Source organism: Sminthopsis crassicaudata, chromosome 3 (assembly GCF_048593235.1).
Source record: "Sminthopsis crassicaudata isolate SCR6 chromosome 3, ASM4859323v1, whole genome shotgun sequence".
NCBI classification, from domain to species: Eukaryota; Metazoa; Chordata; class Mammalia; order Dasyuromorphia; family Dasyuridae; genus Sminthopsis; species Sminthopsis crassicaudata.
The window spans coordinates 386,605,876-386,627,500 of record NC_133619.1 but is presented as its reverse complement, the minus strand read 5'-3'; the positions used below and the strand labels follow the sequence as shown (position 1 = coordinate 386,627,500).

The following is a 21,625-nucleotide window of genomic DNA, read 5'->3' as shown; positions in this document are numbered from 1 at the left end:
TATATCAGAGTTCTAATCTAATCTCATAATCTGGGTAACATTTGTTCTTGATCTTCTTGCTTCCTTTTATGGATTGCTAGCCATGTGACCTTTTCAAAAATTACTTTTCCTCTTTGAACCTACATTTCTAATCTGTAAAGTGAGAATATTAATACCTCAGTCAAATGAGTTTTGAAATTTTTGAAAGAAATCATTTTCTAGTCAATATTAAATTAATACTATTATCATTTTTTCTGGTTTTGTTTTTCAGATTTTCTTCCTATTATCTTTATGTGCAATGAGAACCTCAGTTTAAAATTATTAATTATTGATTAGATGAGTCAAGTTTATAGAACTGAATGAGGTTTTTGTTTATTTTTTGGAGATTTTTGGTATAACACAAGGACTTCATCTTTTGATAACAACTTTAAAATTTTTCATGTATATTTATTATAAGGAAAATGTAAATATTAGCTCAGGACATATTAGAGCATTTGATTTATTACCATAATGGAACTTCTAATAAAGTTTTGGATTTTTGAGATTTATATACATCTGAAAGCATGTTCCTATAACACCTTATATTAAATTAATGGTGAAAACACCTGCAGAAATTGAATATGATTTATTAATTTAGGTCATTTTACCAGAGATAAATACAGCTAAAAAAGAGACCAAGGAGAAAAAGGTTAAGAAATATTGTGGCCAACCTAAGGTTCATAAAACACAGTCTTAGCCCAGAGTGTTTTTTCAGTTATTTTTCAAATGGTAATTTGCTTTATCCAAACCAAACTCATATAGTGTAAGTAAGTGATTATTTGCATGAATGACAATCATTTGAATGCCTGCAGTATTGGAAAAATGGATTATTTCACTGAGATGTTGGGAAAAAATGTTTAGAAATTCTAAAGGCAAAATAACAAAGGTGATTTTTCCTTTCTTTTGACCTGTTTTTTTTTTCCCTAACCCATATGCAGATTTTATTTGGCCTTGTGGCAAAGATGAAAAGGAAACAAAAAAATACTATTATGACCATGACTGTGATTTATATCGTTTTTAAATTTTAAATTGCTATTGAATGCATTATTGAGAAGAAAAAAGTATAAGTAGATTTATCATTTCCTAATCATTAATTTTGGACTTCTATTTGCATACCTGAAAACAGAGAACTATAAAAACTGAGTTTGATAAATAAGAAAGCAGAACTAAACTGATTAAGAGTTGGGAGAAATAATTATTAACTGAAGAAAGATTTCTGCTGACATGAAAAAAGAACTTAAGTCCTGTGTGAATGACCCTTATGCATATGCTACTTTAGTACCTCACTTACTCAAAAAGTCACATCTGGCAGCCTCAGTTACTCAGAAGAGTCTCAGTTGGGAAATAAGCTCACATTCCAGAAAAGCCTCTGAGGAGTCAAAAATAGATTTCATAGAGTGTTTGTGCCAAAGCTCATGTACTTTAGTTATAAGAGAGCCCCTCAACCTCTCAGTCAGCATACTTAGTTTTACTGAAGATGTAATTAGAATGTGCTTGGTTATCTGCTTTCTAGCCTACAACATACAAAAGAAGGTGTAAGATTGCTACTAGACCCAGCTATGTTAATAACAGTCAGAAGTGACAAGTGAGAGCCTGAAGGGAAAAGAAAGGATATAAGAACCTTAAAAAAACCCAACCAACCAAACAAAAAAACTTTAGAGCCAAGTTTGTAGGAAGAATATATTACAATAATATAATATATACTATATTATATATTACAATAATATTCTATTAGAACATAGTACATAAGTGATGTTAAAATTGGATACCATTAAATTATATTCTAAACATTCTGTTTAAGAGGTCTATGTAATCCATTTAAGAAAGATTTCAATTTTTAAAAGTTTTTTTTTTTCTAAAGAATGGGTACTTGAATACATTTTTGTTATCTTGACATTCTATTTAATTAGACCACCTTATTTATCTATAATTCTGAGTAGTAAATGTGATATATAGCTAGAAAGCATCAATTATATTATTTAATGGTCTAGAAGTTTGTATTTGTCATTTTGATACTCCTTGTATGACCTTAAGTCCCTTATACTTCCTGGGCCTCAATTTCCATATCTATAAGAATGAGGGAATTGAACTAGGTGGCCTCTGTGGTGTTTTAGCTCTCTTGCTCTCTGAACCTATGTGTAGTGCCCCATTCTGTGCTAACTCTCCCTCCTTCTATTCTTACATCAACATAGTCACACTTGGCATATTAATCTATAGTTTGTATAGTAATTTTTTTGATTGTGGAATAATTTTGTATCACATGTTAGATTCCAAAATATTATATATGCTAAACTATTAGTGGAAAATATTTTTCCAATATTCAGTTGCAAAAATATTGTCAGAAATTTAACTGATTAAAAATATGACCATGAAATTTATTAGTTTTTAATCATTTTAATTAATTAATTAATTAATGACTAATTTAATAATTTAATTAATTAATACTATTAAATTAATGAAACAAAATTCTGTGGTAAAACTGACAAACTGGTTTGTGCCATACTTTTTCATAAACAATGGAATTAATGAGAATTTTAAAATTCTCTTTGACTTGATATTACTGACTTTTTTGCGTGTATTATCAGACGTTTTTATGCAACAAAGAACATTAGAAAGATAAATTCATTATTGACTGAGAAGCCTCTTCTGTTTTTTGATTTCTACATCTCACCTATGAAGCCATTGGGGAAAATTTGCTCTTCTGTTTCCATTGACCAACTGAAGAATATGTTTTATTTTCAGGCTCATTGATTTACTCTCTGTTATGTGCGGTTGTCTCCAGAGACTGCCGATCGCTCTCTGGGAGATCTGCTGTCTCAACTCAATCTCTCGGCCAGATTCTTCTTCCTGTAGCAAGTCACCAACTCTGACCTACAGTAGAGACTTCTCTCTTCCTCCAGAGAGCAGTCCCAACTCTGGCCCAGACTCAACTCTCTCCTTGCTCAATGGTGTCTTCTTTTATCCTCCCAGAGAATGGGCATGTGAGAACACAAGGGCTTGTGGGAGAAAATACTTCAACCAATGAACTTGCTCCTCTTAGAATTCCTAAGGTGTAAACTCCCTTTAAAGGCCCAAACCAAAGGTCTAAGCCAGAGAACTGTCAAGTCAACCTGAGTTCTCACCTTGTCACTGTCCAGACAACCTGAGTTCTCACCTTGTCACTGTCCAGACAACCTGAGTTCTCACCTTGTAATCCTAACAACTCTCAATCTATTTGTGACCAGTGGTTCTTTCTGGTTGCAGGTTTATGATCTGAAAGCCCTGTATTCTTTCCCCTTGGAGAGTCCTTTTTAATGTTAAAAAAAAAGAGTACATTAGACAGAGACTGAGAATACTCATGTTATTATTCTGCGTTCTAGTTGAATAATTGGGGAAATTCACATTTTCTCACGAAATGTTGTTTTTCTCTTCTGTAAAATGGGGATAACCTTTATGCTATTAATGTCGTAACGTTATGATGATCAAAAAATATGTGAAAGACCTTTTCAGCTATTAAAAATGTTGTAAAGTAAAAACAAGATGCAGTATAGATATAGCATAGGGTGGAGGTACAGCTTGTTATAATGGACAAGGTTTTGTAACTTGGAGCCAGAGAGCATGAGTTAGAATCTTGTCTCCGGTTCTTGGACCTAATGAGCAAATAAATAATTTAGTTTCTCTGAACTATATCCTCCTAATTAGAATTTAACTATGCTAATACTTATACTGCTTATATGGAGAGAAATTATTATTTTCTATATATTAATAACCAATCATTAAATTAAGATTGCAGTTTTTCCTTTTTATTTCCTCATTCAGGGAGCAGTCCTTGCAGATTGTTCAAATCAGTCTCTGAAGATCATTGTTCATGGGTGAGATTGCCCAGATTCTCTGGGTACATGCTCTTGGTCTTGGGTGGATCCCACCCAACTAAGAAGATCTAACAAACAGAATCTAATCTAAGTGAACTCTTCTCCTTGGGAAATAAACGCCTGTCCTTGGAACCCTCCCTTAGAATTTGGGGTAGCCTTGTTTATGAAAGAGAAAACCAATTAGAATGGTCTGAGTGGAGATGTATTCATTTGTCTAGATTGTTGGAGACATCTGAGTCTCATGATCAAGTCATGTTCTCAACAGGAAGAGTTGAAGAATAATTTTAGCCCATCTCCTCATTAATATGCCTCTCCTCTTATTAAGTTTTCACCAATCCAGCTTGATTTTCATCTGTCAGGAATATCTCCTTTCCCAAACATATTTAAGTATTTTGGATCTTCCTAGTTTGCCTTGATTACTGAGAGAGATAACAGACCATCAATTTATTTCCTAACCTAATTAATTGATTATTAATTACCTAGAAACTCTGTGTCTCAGGCTTTTTATTCATCACAATATACAGGCTGGTTATAAGTAGAGTCCATTAGACAAATTTATATGTTGTGAAAATGTGAGATATTAATCTTGTTATCATAATCATTATTAATCTATATAGAGCAAAATTTCTACTCTTTCCTTTACCCTCTCATTCCTAATGGTTCTTTTGATATGTCAGTGCTCTGTCCCTTTGTGATTCTCTTCCAATTCTTTTTGGAATGGACAATGTCCTTTTTCTGAATCCTTCCCAATTAGTGACACATTCTAATTCCATCAAAGTGGAAGGAAGAAGATCCTGCTTGCCCCTTAGTTAAATGAATCATAAAAGATAAAAGTGCTGGAATTCTAATCTAGAAGAGCTTGGACTCCATTTATTTGTTGGGTGGCTCTAGGAAAGTTAAGTAACCTCATTTAACCTTTTAGTATCCCTAAAGTGACCCCATAGGGGTATCTCCCTAACTAAAAATACCTGTGCTAAGGGAATCATCAATCTTTTAAGTCATATCTTAAGGGAATTATATGGGGAGGGGAGCTAATTAAAACTGATGAAGCTTCATTCTACCTCCCCAAAGAAAATAGAGCAATTACAGGGCTAAACAACAGAATTAGAAGTCATGCATATAAAGCTCAGAATTATAAAATTTCACATTCTAATCACTGCATTATCCCTGGAGTAGAAAGGGAAAAAGGAGAGATTTTTCTTTTTCATACCAAGAAAGGTTAACTTTTGTTTGCAGAGCTTGGTGTCAGGAAGATCTGAGTTCAAGTCCCATCTCAGACACTTCAGGGCTTGTGTGATCCTGCCAACTCATTTTACCTCTAAAAGACCTCAGTTTCATCATTTGTAAGAAGGGCATAATAATAGCACCTATTTCACAGAGTTGTTCTGAATGCCAAATGAGATAGCATGTAAAATGATTTATAAATCTTAAAGCACTATATAAATGCTAGCTATATTCTTTCGCTAATCTCTTTTTGTCCATACATAGCTTCTTATATCTGAGGAACCTCTAACTTCATACTTTAGTCTCTGGGCACACATAATCCTCTTAAAGGTAGGGGAGTGCTGTTTACCAGGTATGTCTGCCAATGTTATAATCTCCTTAGAGAACACAAACTCTAATCCTTTTAGCTGAGGGCTTCCCTTCTTTCCTTAGGCATTTAGAGGCAAGGCTAAGGGAAAGAACTTTCATTTCTTCTCTATATCCAGTCTGTTATACTCTTACTTAGTAAAGATCCTAAATAATATATCATATGCTTTCTTCAAGAGGTAGACATCTCACCAGAAAGTAACCATAATCATTTGGTTATGGATGTGTATGAGTGGTTCATGAATAACAAATTATCATAACGAAGAACAAGAGATATAAAGATAAATTTCTGTTTTGTCATGATCCTAAGTCTCTTACTGAAAATCTCTGTTCACACTTTCAGTCCTAAAAATGTTCCATGCTCCCCAGTCTCTGGTTTCCAACATTGGTTACTTAGCAATGATTGGTTCTTCCCAAATATCGATCTTGACAGCTGTTACCAGGCATTTTTCTCCTTCTCTGCTAATGAGATCTAAGCTAGATTTCCTCTAATCCTGCTTAGTTCTTTGGCAGGATTATTAAAAACTGGAGAAGACTTGGGTAGGGGAGCATCTTTAATGTAGCAAGAGAGAGGATAGGGCACATACTTTACCTATCATGTCACATTATTAAGGATGCCAAGAAGGTGATAAAATTCTTCTAAAAACTGAAGAATGCAGAAGTGGGTTCCCTATCAAAAGAGCTTCTGGGGGACAGTTCTTTTATTTTTGAACAGTATTTCAGAGAAATTATCTAAATGATAGCATGTAACTAGAATTTATAATTTTCTTTATTACAATTGTTTACATGCTACAAAGGTCTTAAATGTTGTTACATATAAGAATGATTCTATAATGTAAGAGTCCTATAACTCCTCCCACTGAATTGTTCACATTTTTTCATTTAGCTAGTAAATAACAGGATCATAAGATTTGTTCATAGCCCCAATCCATAAGACTAAAAAGTGATGATAAATAAAATGAATTACAAAGGTGCATCTTTTGTCCATGAAAAATATCTCCCCTAAAAGTTTTCCCCAAATTGTTAAGAATATCAAGCAAAATTTCACCTGAATAAGATAGAATTTAATTGTACAAAAGACAATAGAAAAAAATCCCTAAGTCTATTCAGACCAAGTTTTACATTTTTATTTTTCAAAATCTGCATTCTTCTTCCTCAGTCCTTTTATGTTAAGGAACCTTTAAATTTTAAAAATTTTGATTTTATGATTTTGACATAAAGAGTTAATTGTCAGTCTAATAAAAGCCACTGGAAAAAGTCTCAATTTTTAATCTTTTTTTTTTAATTGTTCTCAGAAAGAAACTGGAATTTAGACTTTGAACAACAAAGAAAAAGTAGTTTAGCATTAAGATTATGTAAAATAAAATGAATTGACAAATATGAAAGCTTCAGTCTGGTTTCAGGTGCAAAGTGATGACCAATGAAACCAACCAGTATCAATCCTGATACACTTATAGCCTTGCTGACTAGTACTTAATATAAATGATTCCAATTTTATTATGTCTTTCCATTTGATTTTACAGCTTTATTGCCTATTTCTGCTTTCTAGGACAACAGGAACAAAAAAAAAAAAAAAGGTATCACAGAAAATAAGAACCTATTTTCTGAAAAGTTCCCTTGTTTCATAGAGTGAGGATTTTTACAAACAGAGAACTATGACTTACCTCTCCCTGTGTATGTGATTGTAGAGCAGGGAGGAAAAGAGGTAGGTTGTTTGGAATAGCCTCATTTATTGAGATCTCAAGGATTTCTCTTCACACACTTCCATCCATCTTTTTTATCTCTCTAAAATGTGGAGCCAAAATAGATGTTTATGGACTTTGCCTAACTAATTTAGAATCAAAAATGGAAAATTTTAAAAACAGTGTGAAAACTTTAAATGAAAACTCTCAGGCTGTGCAAACAAAGGCGAAGAGCCTCGGGGCTTTCTGAAGAATTCTTATTAAAGAAAACACTATTTTACATTGCAAAACGGAAGTGTCAGAAAACAACAGAAGATCTGTAATTTGAGAATTCATGGATTGATGGGACAGAAGGCAGGCGACTTGCCTCCCCACTGAAACTTTTTGTTTTCTGTTGAAAATTGTTCTTATTTTTTTTTAAACTTCATCTCTCTGTACCAAAAGTGGTCACATTTCTAGATAATATAAATGATGTATTGACTATATATAATTTGTTTTTATTAAAAATGTTTGTGAAAATACCAAGGTCATTCTCATTACAGTAAAGTAAATTGGAAATACCTTATTAAATATCGACTGAAGGTGTGGAAAATTGATCTTACAAGAAAATGATTTTGTTTTATAGTCTGAAGAATGTCTCTGTTTTTCCCAGAAGTATTCTGGTTATCTGAAACAATATGCAAAAGTATTTCTTGAAATATAATTTTTACTTTATATACTTAACTGGATTAAAGAACATCTTAAGAATTTTTCAGGGCCATCTTCTGCCTTCAACCAGAAAGAGATGAAGATTTGAATTTAGCTTTTGAAGTTATCCTTTTAACATTGTATATCAGGAAGACAAAAATATGCTAGAAAGCCCAGCTATGTATTTAGAACCCTTGAGATCAACAGATTACTGAAGTAAACTATTTATTCATAATGGTGAGAAAATAATATTCTATGTTTAGAACTTGATAATATTCAATTTAATGAAAATTAAGTATCTATTGTGATCTAGTGGTGGTGTGCAAGGGACACAAACAAAATGGAACTCAAAGTGGTCATATGCAATTTAGTGAAGTAGAGGGCATGTTTACAGATAAATCAGTAAAAAGTAATTAGAAGAGGAAAGAGGCATTAACAAGGAATATGTGTGGGTGGGGTGCAGTGGATTTGAATTAGGGAAGACTTCACAGGGGAAATATAGAAATAAAACTGAAATGGTCTCCATATCCAGTATTTAAACATTCAAACAGCCCTCTAAAGTAGCTGCACACTCTGAAGTAAACAAGAAGGCTGATCTCAATGGAAACAGCTGCTAAGGCAAAGCTCAAGTCACTTTGTTCTTTAGAAGAAGAATGAAGGAACAGTGTCCCCAGTCTGAACACAGAGAACAATGTACCTAACTTTAAATAAAATAACTTTATTATCTGATTTTTCCTGTTCACCTGCAGTTCAGCCCTGAGGCTTTAGCTACTGACTTTGAGATGGGGATCTGAGAGGGTCACTGGAGGAATGGACAGAAGAAATACAAATGAGGATAGCACAGTAATATTTAAGTAGAGGTAGTCATGTGTGTTCATATATAATATGCATATGCATGTATGTTCCATTGTGGTTAGCATATAGTGTATGGAGAGTAATATCCAGTAAGCCAGAAAAGTCTTACATATGCATCTTTCCCTTTCTCTCCCTACTTCTTTCCCTCACTCACATTTCTCTCTCTTTCTTTATGAACTTAAGAAAAAAAAAATTTGTGTGATGGTCATTTGCCTCAGTGGTGTTCAACTCTGACACCCTGTTTGGGGTTTTTCTGGCAGAGAGACTGGAGTGTTTGCCATTTCTTTTGCCAATTAATTTTGTAGATGAGGAAACTGAGGGAAACAGGGTAAAGTGACTTGTCCAGGGACATACTGTTATTAAGTATCTCAGGCTGAAATTGAGCTCAGGAAGCTGAATCTTGCTGACTCTGGACTCTGCCATTTGGCTGCTCTAGCTGTACTATGCATAGTACATGTATATAAGCACCATGGGAGGGGCTTCACCAATTGTTGTAGCACATAAAGAAGATTTGGCCTTTACAATTTCATTAATGTCTATTAATAATTTACCACAAAATATTGCTTGTTAATTTTATGCAATAAGAATGATTTATTCATTCTTATGAAACTGATATCAGCTTGTGAACTGTTACCTTCAAATAAATTAAATGAAAAGGATCAGGTAGTGTATGAAAGAGTACAGAACACTGGCTTTGCGTTCAGAGGGCCTGGGATTTATGTCCTGGCTCTGTCATTTACTCTCAGTGTGATTTTGAAAAACTAACACTTACTTCAATTTCCTCATTTTTAAAATGAAGGCGTTAAGCCAATTAGTTGGCTTTTGAGGTCCCTTTATGGCCTATATCTGTAATCCTATAAGTCTAAGATTGTAGGAATCATTCTTTGTAATTTACCCTAAATTAGAGAATTTTTGCTTCTTCTCCCCCACTCTGTGCTTTTGTTTAATTCAATTCAACAAAGTTCTGTCATTTATAAATAAGGTCCTTTGCTAGTTGTGAGAGATGAAGATAAAAATAAAATCATCCTTGTCCTGAGGATCTAATATTTTATTGTGGATATATGATATTTATACAATTAAGTATATATTTTGTATGTACAAAGTATAACAAAATGTAATGTACCTAGGTGTTGATAAATCCATTTGATATGAAGAAAAGTTTTCAGCTATTGCTTAGAATCTGCCAACCGGTAATCATTTCCTATGAGGTAATTATGAATATAGGACATTTCTGATTCAGATCACTTGTTAGAATCAACATACTTTATACAAGAATATTAATTAATATTTCTCTTTATAATTTTATTCACAAAAAAATGAAAGCTTTATAGTGAAAATCTAGTCATGAATTTTCTTTATCTACACAAAAAGATCATGTGAAGATAAATACTGAGTATCATTCATAGGGAACTTAGATGAAAAGTCTTACTATATTAAATGATAAACATTGCTTTTATTATTTTAATAATTTTTCTGGTAATGTAGAATCCAGTTCTATAAGAGTTCTGTAATTATATGAATGCCTCTATATAAGATAAGAAATATACTTTGTATGAAAGGTTTTTTCATTTTCTCTTAATAGTTTTTTTGGAAAAATTTAGATGTATATTCAGGACTAAATGTATATCTAGGTACATATATGTGTATATATGTGCATATACACATCATTTTATTTATTGCATTAAATATTTCCCAAGTACATATAAAAAATAAAATTTATTTTTGAAAAATTTTAATTTTAATTCTCAACATTTATTTTTAATAAGATTTTTTATTTTTCCTCCCTTCCTCCCTCCCTATGATGTGACATATACATTCATGTTGAATATATTTCCATATTAGTCATGTTGTGAAAGAAGAATCAGAACAAAAAATAGAAACCATAAGAAATAAAAAAATACTAAGTGAAAGTAGCATGATTTTATCTGCTTTTAGTCTTTAACAATTCTTTCTCTGGATGTGGATGGCATTTTCCATCACAAGTCTTTTGGAATTGTCTCAGATCACTGTATTGCTCAGAAGAGCTAAGTTGACCATAGACGATCATCATACCATGTTGTTGTTACTGTGTACAATGTTCTGTTTCTGCTCACTTGACTCAGCATCAGTTCGTATAACTCTGTTTATTTGAGTTCCAAATTCTCTTCTGCCTTCCTGTCCTTCTTCTATCCACTAAGAAGGCAAGTAATGTATCAATTGTACACATGAAACATGCAAAGCATGTTGCCATATTGCAAAAGAAAACACACACATGATCCCAAGAAAAATAAAGTTAAAAAAAAGGATGCTTCAATCTGTACTCAGGGTTTATCAATCCTTCCTCTGGAAGTAAATAGTATTTTTCATCATGAGTTCTTTGGAATTGTAAAACTAAATTTCCTTAAGGAGTCTGCATACCCACTGGTAGAACTTTGTACAGGCTAAAACTGGTCCTAAATTAAGAAATTTAGGAATAGCTTATGTCTTATGTAGATAAAGCAGACTGCATGTTTATTAATGGTATATAGAACATACCCAACAAGATCTCAAACTATTAATATAATTTGCTTGGTTGTAAAAGTCACTGTAATCTCCTCTATAAAATCACTGTATTCAGAATGCTACATCTTATAAATTATTGAATAAATGTCTTGAGTAAATGCATAAAATAGATAAAATTTGTGTCCTAGCCCCCTTTTTTCTCCCATGTGATCCTTTCTTCACTTTCCAAGGGCCCTATGTGACTATTCTTTCCCATGGCTTATCCAGACACTGGCTCACAGTATTCTCTGTAGGCTTATTATAGGCTTCTTCTATTCCCTTAGTATATCCATAACTGACCAAGTAATATGATAACATTCATTCAGTATAGCATTCACTGCCAAATGAATTTCCTAATCAGTAAGAGTGTTAGAAGTTCTAAAGATAGAAAGATCAGTTCAAATGTTTCAAGGAAAACTTCATAGATGAGATGGAATTTTAGTAAAGTTCTAAAATATGGATAAGATTTGAAGGAATAAATGAAAGATGATGCCAAAATAGAGAAGCAACTGTGTGGGAAAGTAAGTAAACTAGGTCTAAAATTATGTATTTTTAGAGGGAAATTAAAAAACTCCTCCATAGTTTGGTATGTTGAGAGTCAGAAGATAAGTGGATTTTAATGTCAGGGTAAATAGTTTCAACTTTTGTTTTTTATTAGCATTTGGTGGTTTTTGAGCAAAAAGGTGACATTAAAACTGTTTTAAATATAATTTTGGTGGTATTTTCTCCAATGGATAAGAAGAAGGAAAAATTGTAGATAAAGGAAAATAAGAGGTTATCACAGTATTTTGTCTGTGTGGTGGTTAGTACCCAAAGCAATTTGGAAACATGGTGCTCCTAGCCAGTTGTTTAGGCCTTTTAAGGAATGAGGTTCTGCAGCATGGAGTTCTGTAAGAGGGCCTGCCAACCCCCTGCCAGCTTTGGGCATGGCTCAGAAAATCTGAGGGTAGCCTTGTAAGAGTGAACAAGATGGCGCTGGGAGGAAGGGGGTCCCACCCAAAGGAGCAATGTGGCAGTTCCCAGGGGAGGTGTGCTGGACCTTAGAAGGGAGGATTTTGAATATCCTTATTAGGAAAGGAATGCACACATATCTATGTGTAGCTTCCTATAGAGAATTATGTATGTACTATAGGCTAGGATGTGATTACATATGAAGTAGTAACTAGAAACAAGTACCAAGATGATAAAAGGTTGAACAAGGTGTCATGGGCTACTCTAAGGAATGTGCTTAATACCCACTACTTAAAACTTAGGTTAAGTTTTAAGGGCATACTCACCGGGCTGCAGAAACTTGCATATGTAGGTCTACTAAAAATTAACAGTAAGGTTAGGACCTGCAGTCTTTGTAATAAAGCAGTCTAATACCACACTGGTTCTCGCCCCTTATTACTTACAGTCTCACCATTTCATGTGGATAGGCAGTGCTGGTTACATAAGGCCTATTCCACTCTGAAGTTGGGGCCATGACCCTTAACAGAGTTCTGTTATGGTGCTTATTCATGTAAGAAGTCCTTATTCTTTTAAAAAGAAGTGTACTCATAGAAAGATCATTTAAACTCTGTGGATCTCAGGTTCCTCATCTATAAAATAGTCTCTCTGTCTCTGTCTTTCTCTCCTTCCTCTCTCTCTCCTTGCTTCCCTTTTTTCTCCTTCCCTCCCTTCCTCCCTGTCCTCTCCAGGGAGGTGCTGTAATTTTAAAGTGATTAGGGAAAAGTGGGTTTCAACAAAGTCATGATTTCTTGACTCCTTATAAACCCCAAGTTCTTTTTTTTCCCCCTACTCCTTTAAACAGTCTTCAATGCCATAGTAGAACTTTTGGAGCAGCCATATAAATGTTTGAAGAATGTGGATCCCACCATAGAAGAAAATTTTCTTGACTATGGTCTTTCATACCACTCCTTTCTTTATTCATTGTATTTGGGTATTCCATAACAAGTTAGCTTTGCTTGCATATAAGAAGTTCCTGGCACCAGATTCAGAAATTAACCAAATTCTGGTTTCCCAACCAGAGAAATTATTGAGAATTATCCAGGATATGAACTGAGATCTATATGTGTATAATGCCCACTTCAGTAACAGGCAATGAGTTACTATAGAAAAGTACATATTGTACTGAGGCTATTAAGGTGTATATAGATCTTTTATTGGTAACTCCCATGTTACAGGAGAAAGATACCAGAAGCAAAAGCACAGAATCAGGAATGTGGATGGTATAAATGCATAGAGTGGGGCTCGAGGAAGCAACATTGAAAGGGCTTGTTAAGAATGATCTGATTGGAGTACTGAGGCACTGCTAGAGATAACATCAAATCATGGGAATGACTAAGATGTGGACTGTCCTGTAAAGGTTAAGAAGGTCAAAAAAAAAAAAAGTTAAATATCTAAATACTGTGTAATGGTTTGAAAAATCTTCTTTCTCTGTCCTTTTAAATACCTCTACTCTCTACCATCACTTCTTATTACATCAGTAATCATGTTTCCTATTACTCCTTTTTCCACTTGTAATTTCTAGAATCTTTTTCTGTTGCCTACTTTCTTTATTGTCCTTTCTGTCTTCTCTCTTCTTTCTGTTCATTTTTTCTTACATCTTCTACCTCTCTTTTTTGCTTTTTCTATATTTCTTAACTTTTGATTAGCCTTCCTGTTTTATCTTTTAATAAATATTATGCACTGAGGGTACATCTTTCCCTCTTATTGCCACTCATTATTTCATTGTGTAATATTTGACTCTTAGATCCTTAGGAACATTTTTCATTTTTATTCTTTGGCCAAGATTTTTCATTTTCTTGTGGATTTTTATTTTTTAAAGGTATTGAACATTTGATGGCCAAATAAGAAGAATATTCAGGTGCTAGCTTGACTCCTGAATAAATGATGAGGTTCTGTTTTTTTTAACTCACTGGAGGGACCTCCACCTTGTGGAACTATAATTCTGAAGTAATTTTGTGGGTGTTTCTATCATTTATATTCATTAATATTAATAAAAAGTATGACAGATTCTAGTTACATAAAGAAAAAAATTGTAGCATCCTTTGTCCTCAAGCTTACATTTTATTGAAAGGTCTAAAAAAAGGAGTTTACAGTAGTATTATGGTTGATGGATAACAATTTGGTATAGTTAATCTATCAAATATTTCATACATGTGGCTAATTAGATGTTAACTCTAATTAAAAAAAAATCTTCATACACAAACATTTACCCTTCCTATTACTGTGAATTGGTGTATCTGATGGTAGTCAGAGTTAGAAAAATAATGTATGGTATTAAATATATGACATAACCTCTTGCCCCCCCCCCCCCTTAGCCAAGAGTTAATAATAATTTTATTTCCAAAAAATAATTTTTTCTCCTTTTGGAGTCTGGTCCTGTAACCATTGCTAAGGAGTATGGTGTTGTAAGTGATAGGGTATACTTGACTTATAGTCAGACCTGAGTTAAAAACCTTCTTCAGACATTTACTAACTAATGTTGACCAAATATTGTGACCTCTTCCAAACTCAGTTTTTTCATATATAAAATGGTGCTAATAATAGCATCCACCTCATAGGATTGTTGTGATTGTTATGAACCAGTGGCTGCTGGACATCTAACTTAGACCTGTAGAATGGATTCCTTCATGTAAAAGGATAATGATGATGATATAAGGAATCTAAAAGGCAGTTGCTTTTCTCTGACCTCTCCACTGAAAGGCAATTGTGTTGTCTGACCTTCCTACTCTTCCCTCTGCCTCCAATTTGTTTCATTCCCAGTCCACAAGCATCACTTGTATCAATAAAGGCTGCTTTGCAACTCCTTCAAATGTTATAATTCACAGCTATGGAAGCTTTAGGAAAATTGACCTGCCCCTTCACCTAGGCATGGTCCTTAACAGTGATGGGAAGATAATATGTGTAAAGCACTTTTTAAATTTTAAAAACTATCATGGTTATTATTATTTATTTTTATTGTACTATTATTATCATCATTATTAAATGACACTATTGGATATCTATTAACCCTACAGAAACATTAATGACTAAGGATCCAAATGCCTGCTAATGATAGTGGAAACCATGTAGCAATGGGCCTTGCCAATGTGCATAAAAATCTATGTTCCTCTCTGGTTGTGTTGAAGGATCTTTACGAGATTTATGTCTGGTTTTGATGTAAGAAATGCATATTTGTTAATTATGAAAAAGTACATTATCCCATGATAGTTCTTACATACAGTTCTCTGGCTGGTCATGCTATCCAAGGATATTATTCCTTGATTTTTTTTTTCACCATAATAGCTGGCATTCTCCCATTTCCCATCTAGTGAATTTTTCCATTTTTTTCTGTCTTTCTGGGGTGACATTGCAAATTTTTACCATCTGATGAATGCAGATGTATTTTCAGTTAAAAAAATGTCAAGCTTTTGTCCTTCCTTGCTACTCCTTTCTTTGTCAGAATATTCATATAGCTGATAAAGAGTTTGCTCTCTTTAAATACCTTTTCATACAGTATCTATAGCAAGTTTTAAGACTCTTTTATGAAATAAGGTATTTTCTAACTGTGAAATTTAGCTGAAATAAGAAGCAGTAGCACTGAGTGTCTTTAAAATTATGATAATATCTTATATTTTAGGTAACACTTTTCATGTTGAAAGATTCCAAAGCACATTGCAAATGGTTACAAATTATACAGTGAAGCACAGTCACTATTGTGTAGTGAAACCTGGCAGCTGTTTAACAGCTTATAGCAACACCACACAGCAGGTTAGGGTAGGAAGTGAAGAATACAGATTCACTTGAAAAATTGCTAGGGGGAGTGAGGTAAGCAGAATGTAATTACCTAAATTGGATTTTGGCCAGGACATAAGGGTTAACACCTCCAGTTTTATAAGAGATAGCTTTGGTTCTTTAATAACTATAAGTTTTCATGAATATTTTTCTGCCACCTAACCCAGAAAGAATAGTTAAGTCATTTCTAAAGACCATCAACTGAAGTTGTAACAATGTTTCCATACTGACTCAAGAGGAAAAATTGACACTTCTGTAAAATTCCTGTGATGGTACTAAGATTTTAGATATTTAAATAGAAAAGAATCCATTTTACTTGAATTGTTTAGCTAGAGCTCAACCTGATTTAATTGAACTAGTTCTCTTTCATTTTTCTATTTTTGTAATCATCAAATTTTTTATTGGAAGTCTAAGTAAAGCACAAAATTTACATTTAAGAGAACTTGATTTAAATTCCTAACTCTGTGACTTTAGATGAGTAATTTAAATTTTCTGGCCTTTCCTTTTCCCCATTTATAGATTAAGTGATTTAGACCAAGTGATCTCTTAGGTTCCTTTTAGCTCCTGACCCTATAACTATGACTTGTGTCAAATATACTGGGCTTGTGAAACATGATATAGTCACTAATGTAAATTATCTGCTAGAGATACCTTGTGCCATTGTAGCTATGTGATTTTGAATATAGTCCTAATCAAAACACCATTCAAATGTTCAAGGAAAGGGAGTTATTGGCATAGAGATCCATCTATCAGGCTGAGGTACAAAACAGAAAAAAGGATCAGAGAGAAATTAACCCAATAACAAGGAAGTAAGATCAAGCATATAACCCATCCCAAGGTCAAGAACAATGAAGGAGAATCAGGTTTAATAAATCAAGATTGGAAACATGGGATCAAAAAATCAATACAGAGGCTCTTAATGTTTTTCTTGGTTTTCATTTTCTTTGGTTAGTAAGTAATTTTAAAAATTATCTGAAAATAGCTTAGGTATACATAGGATTGTGCTTCATTTAAAAGGCTAAGTCTTTCCTATATCATTGAGAAATTATGCATCTCTTCTTATTTCAAGTTATGTCAGACATGATAAGGCAAAAGGCCTATTTCCTAGCTTCCTTCAATTCTTAGCAAAAGTCTTACCTTATACAGGAAACTTTTCTCAATCCCTCTTGATTCTAGAAACCTTTCCCATTAACTATTCCTTGTTTATCTTTTACAAAATTGTTTATACATATTTTGCTTATTGTATCCCCTATCAGGTTGTGAACTCCTTGAGAAAAGTAACTGTCTTTTGCTTTTCTTTGTATCCTCAATGTCTGACACATAGTAGGTGATTAATAAATGTTTATTAACTGACTGGCCACTCATAGGGATCAAAGCTAGAATTCATATGTAGGCAGTCTAGAGGTTTGGTCATCAGGCAGAAATTAGGAATGGAGTAGCTGGTAAGGCTAAGGATAGCTTTAGGGATAGCTTCCAATAAGCCCTCTTCCCTGACAGAAACTTGAATCTTATCTTAGGTAACTGAGTCCTTCCTTTGCCATCTGAAGTAGCTTTTCTTAGGCTTAAGGAGCTTTGGCCTGTCAAGACAAGGATTCCTGGCAAGAATTTAAAGTAACTGCTACCTTTTCCTCGTGGGCAGTTGAGATCATTCTCCACTATTGACCTTTAAGTGCCTGGTAAGGGGAAAATTTTTGGACTAGATGATGTTTAAGGCTCCTTCAAGTTGTAAAATCATGATTCTTGATGCTATGGGCTGTTCCACTTTGCTGATCTTGGTTGATGCCCTCCTCCTTAACCTTCACCATGATCAACTTTCATTTGGAAGAAAGTCTAGAAAGGGCTTCCTACCACATTATTAATCCACTTCATGTAGAACATTACATTTTCAAATATCTATGATTTATCATACCAAAGATAAGAAAATACTAAATCATAGACTTCAATTATATTTTGAGATGACTCTTCTATCTGCCATCTCCCTGCAGCAGCTTTCCAACAAGATCAGGGATTTCTGTGAGAGAGGTTTCAAAAAATTCCTATCCTGTTTCGATCAGTTCTCTAATTGATTGAAATAGGATTGATACAAGTAATCTATAAATTTCTAAATGGAATGTTAAATCAGCCTTTAATTTGAAGGGCTACTCAAAAGCAGGGGTAGGGGAAAAATCTATTTTATGTAGTCAGGAGCATTTTAAAATACATTTTAATATTTTTACATAACAGAAAAAAGCTCAACAATTTTGCATCTGAGAACTTGTAAGTTAAGTTTATGCCTGAAGCAAATTCAAATGTTCAGGTTATAAAATTCCTAAAAACAGCATATAATGGAAGCTCTGACAGACCTTTAATCATAGTGATGCTATTATTTCACCATAAAAGGCTATGCTAGTTGATATATATTATAGTACCTCGGTGATAGAGAAAATAATGTTCTATCACTCTAAGAACAATATGATAATCTGATTGAGAAAGCTAGGGAGGGGGTAAAGCTAATAGCTTTGCACTATTTTTCAGAAATGCATTTTTTTTCATTGCTTTTAGTTATGTTAAAATAATATGTCTAAGCTTACTGATCTGGTTTTACAAGCTTTATAAATATGATATTTAAGGCTTTAAAAGTAATTGGTAAACAAGTCAGAATAAACTAATAATTTATGCCATACACGTAAATGAGTATCTGATATAGTTATGCAAGTCATATTTTTCTTCATTAAGAAGATGTTTAGAAATTAGAAAGGGAAAGTGTGTCTATGTTTTTGTGTCTGTTTGGTAGGTAAAAATTATAAGGTAATCATTCTATTATATTTAGTACTGACCAAACTAATAGTCACATTAATATTAGAAGAAATGTTAAAATATATTATGATATATATAGGTAGTAGTAAAAATAATAAATAACATTTATATACTGCTTTACATTTTATAAAACACTTTACATATACTATTTCATTTGATGCTCATAACCCTGAGAAGTCTGTGCTATTATCACCCCCATTTTACAGATCAGGAAACAAATGCTGAAAAACTACATACTCAGGTATGTCTTTCCCTCCCTTCCTCCCTTCCTTCCTTCCTTGTTTTGCCTGTCTTTCTTTTCTTTTTTTTTTTTTTTTTTTTTTTTTTTTTTTTTTTTGCTGTCATTCCTTTATTTTTTTTTTTTTTTTTTTTTATAATTATAACATTTTTTTGACAGTACATATGCATGGGTAATTTTTTTACAACATTATCTCTTGCACTTTTACAACATTATCTCTTGCAGTTTTGCCTGTCTTTCACAAAGCCATGAGATTAAGTGGCTTGTCCAGGGTCACACAGCTAGTAAATGTTGAGTGTCTGAGACTGGATTTGAACTCAGGTCCTTCTGATTCTAGTGCTGTATCCACTGCTCCATCTAGCTGCCCCAACATCCTTATATTTTGATAAGTAGGGTAGGGGATAAAGGTATCAAAACAGAGTTTTATTTGGAGAGTGACTAAAACACACTATGAAATTGAAGAGAGGATAGACAAAGCATGTCAATGTCTATTATACTGTGTCCTTTTCATTAGTAGTGGTCTAAGCAAAGCATTGGGAAGTAATAAAATACCCACAATTTTTTTCTTATAATGTCTAACCCTTATAAAATAGCATTGAACCATTTTTCTCAATAAATTCTACTGGTACATAGTTTCACAGAGTAATTATAAATTGCATAGCAGTACTGCTCATTGTCAGTTTTAAATGTGTTGCTTTATCTTTTCTTTCTCCTTGTCTTTCCAACTAAATGGAACTAGGGAATTAAATCAGGTCTTTTAGGAATCCACTCTTATTCCCTTTCTCTTAGTTTAAACAATTCTTCTATTAATTTCCATTACAAACTTTTGGATTCTTTTTTATGACTATTAAAATAGGAATCCTATCTATTAAAAAAAAAAAACCTCATTTATTCTGGAGTACTCACCAAACATCCATATAGGGAATTTGTTTCTTTCTTTGAAGGTTTACTTTATTTACCTGGCAGACCCTTTCTGTTTATGGGATCAAAAGTATTATGCATTATGAAGAACTGGAAAGTCTTAGAAATATATTTTTTGGCACATATTCATGACAAACTAAAAAGCATCAATCAATCAACAAGCATTTGTCAAACCCCATGCTAGACACTGTGGTGTATCAAGGCAAAAGTGAAACAGTCTGCTCTTAAGGAGCTTATATTCTAATGGTTGAAACAGTCATGTGTATTCCAAAAATGCATTCACACTACATACAAAATACAATGAGAGAGGCATTAATAGTGACACTTGAGCATGAGGAAAGGCTTCATGTAGAAGATAACATTAAGCTAAGTCTTTTAAATTTTTTTTCATTAGTATTTTATTTTTCTATTTTCTATTTTCACCTTTTCATATGACCAGAAATGGTTTCAATTTCTTCATCTGAAAATTGTCTGTTCATATCCTTTGACCATTTATCAATTGGAGAATGACTTGAATTCTTATAAATTTGAGTCAATTCTCTATATATTTTAGAAATGAGGCCTTTATCAGAAACCTTGAATGAAAAAAAAAATTCCCCAGTTTATTCTTTTCCTTCTAATCTTGTCTGAGTTGGTTTTATTTGTACACAGACTTTTTAACTTAAAATTATCTATTTTGTATTCAATAATGAACTTCAGTTCTTCTTTGGCCACAAGTTTCTTTCTTCTCCACAGATCTGAGAGGTAAATTATCCTTTGTTCTTCTAATTTGCTTATAATAGCACTCTTTATGTCTAAATCATGAACCCTTTTCAACCTTGGTATAGGGTTGTAGGTGTGGTCCAATGTCCAGTTTATGCCACACTGTTTTCCAATTTGCCTAGCAATTTTTGTCAGACAATGAGTTCTTATCCCAAAAGGTGAGGTCTTTGGGTTTGTCTAACACTAGATTGCTACAGTCATTGACTATTGTGTCTTGTGATCCTAACCTATTCCATTGATCAACTTCTCTATTTCTTAGCCAGTTCCAAATGGTTTTGATGACTGCTTGTAAAAAAAGGTGTTTATTCAGGTATGGAATACAGCCAACATATAAGCACAGAGATGAGACATGATCTCCTATGTGAAACAATCAGTTAAGTCCATTAAGAATGGATTACAGAGCTTAAGGAAGATAGTAATGGATCGTAATAATTAAGTAGACAGGAAAAGTAGTAAGGGATCAAATTATGAAAGAATTTTAAGCATTTACTACTAAATAGAATGGGGATTCACTGGAATTTGTTGAATAGAGGATGTGATCAGCTCTGCGCCTTGGGATAATTACTTTGATCTGCTTTGTAAAAGATGAACTGGAGTGGGGAGAAGTTTTAGGCAGGAGGACCTACTAAGTAAATTAAATTAATGGGAAAAAACATTGATTAAGCTCTTTGTTGCAGACACTGTGCTACAAATAGAGAGCTTTTGTAATAGTCCAGATTAAAGGTCTGGACCAGAACTGGTGTGATGATTATGTGAATGAAGAGGAAGGGACATTTGAAAAAGATGTGAGGGAGATTGAAATGACAAGGTTTGGTGACTGATTCAACGTATGCAGAATAAGATTGAATATTCAAATAAGACACTGAGGTTGCAAACCTGAGTGAGAGGATGACGGTTGCTCTTGGCAATGAAAGAGTTCAGAAAAAGAATGGGTTTGGGGTTGG

The 21,625-nt window shown here is 33.3% G+C and overlaps 1 protein-coding gene across 18 annotated transcripts in view; it reads left to right on the top strand.

Moving 5' to 3' along the window:
* GTDC1 (glycosyltransferase like domain containing 1) overlaps positions 1-21,625 on the top strand; it is a 564,348-nt gene that overhangs the window by 229,697 nt on the left and 313,026 nt on the right. The gene's annotated exons all lie outside the window — the stretch shown is intronic.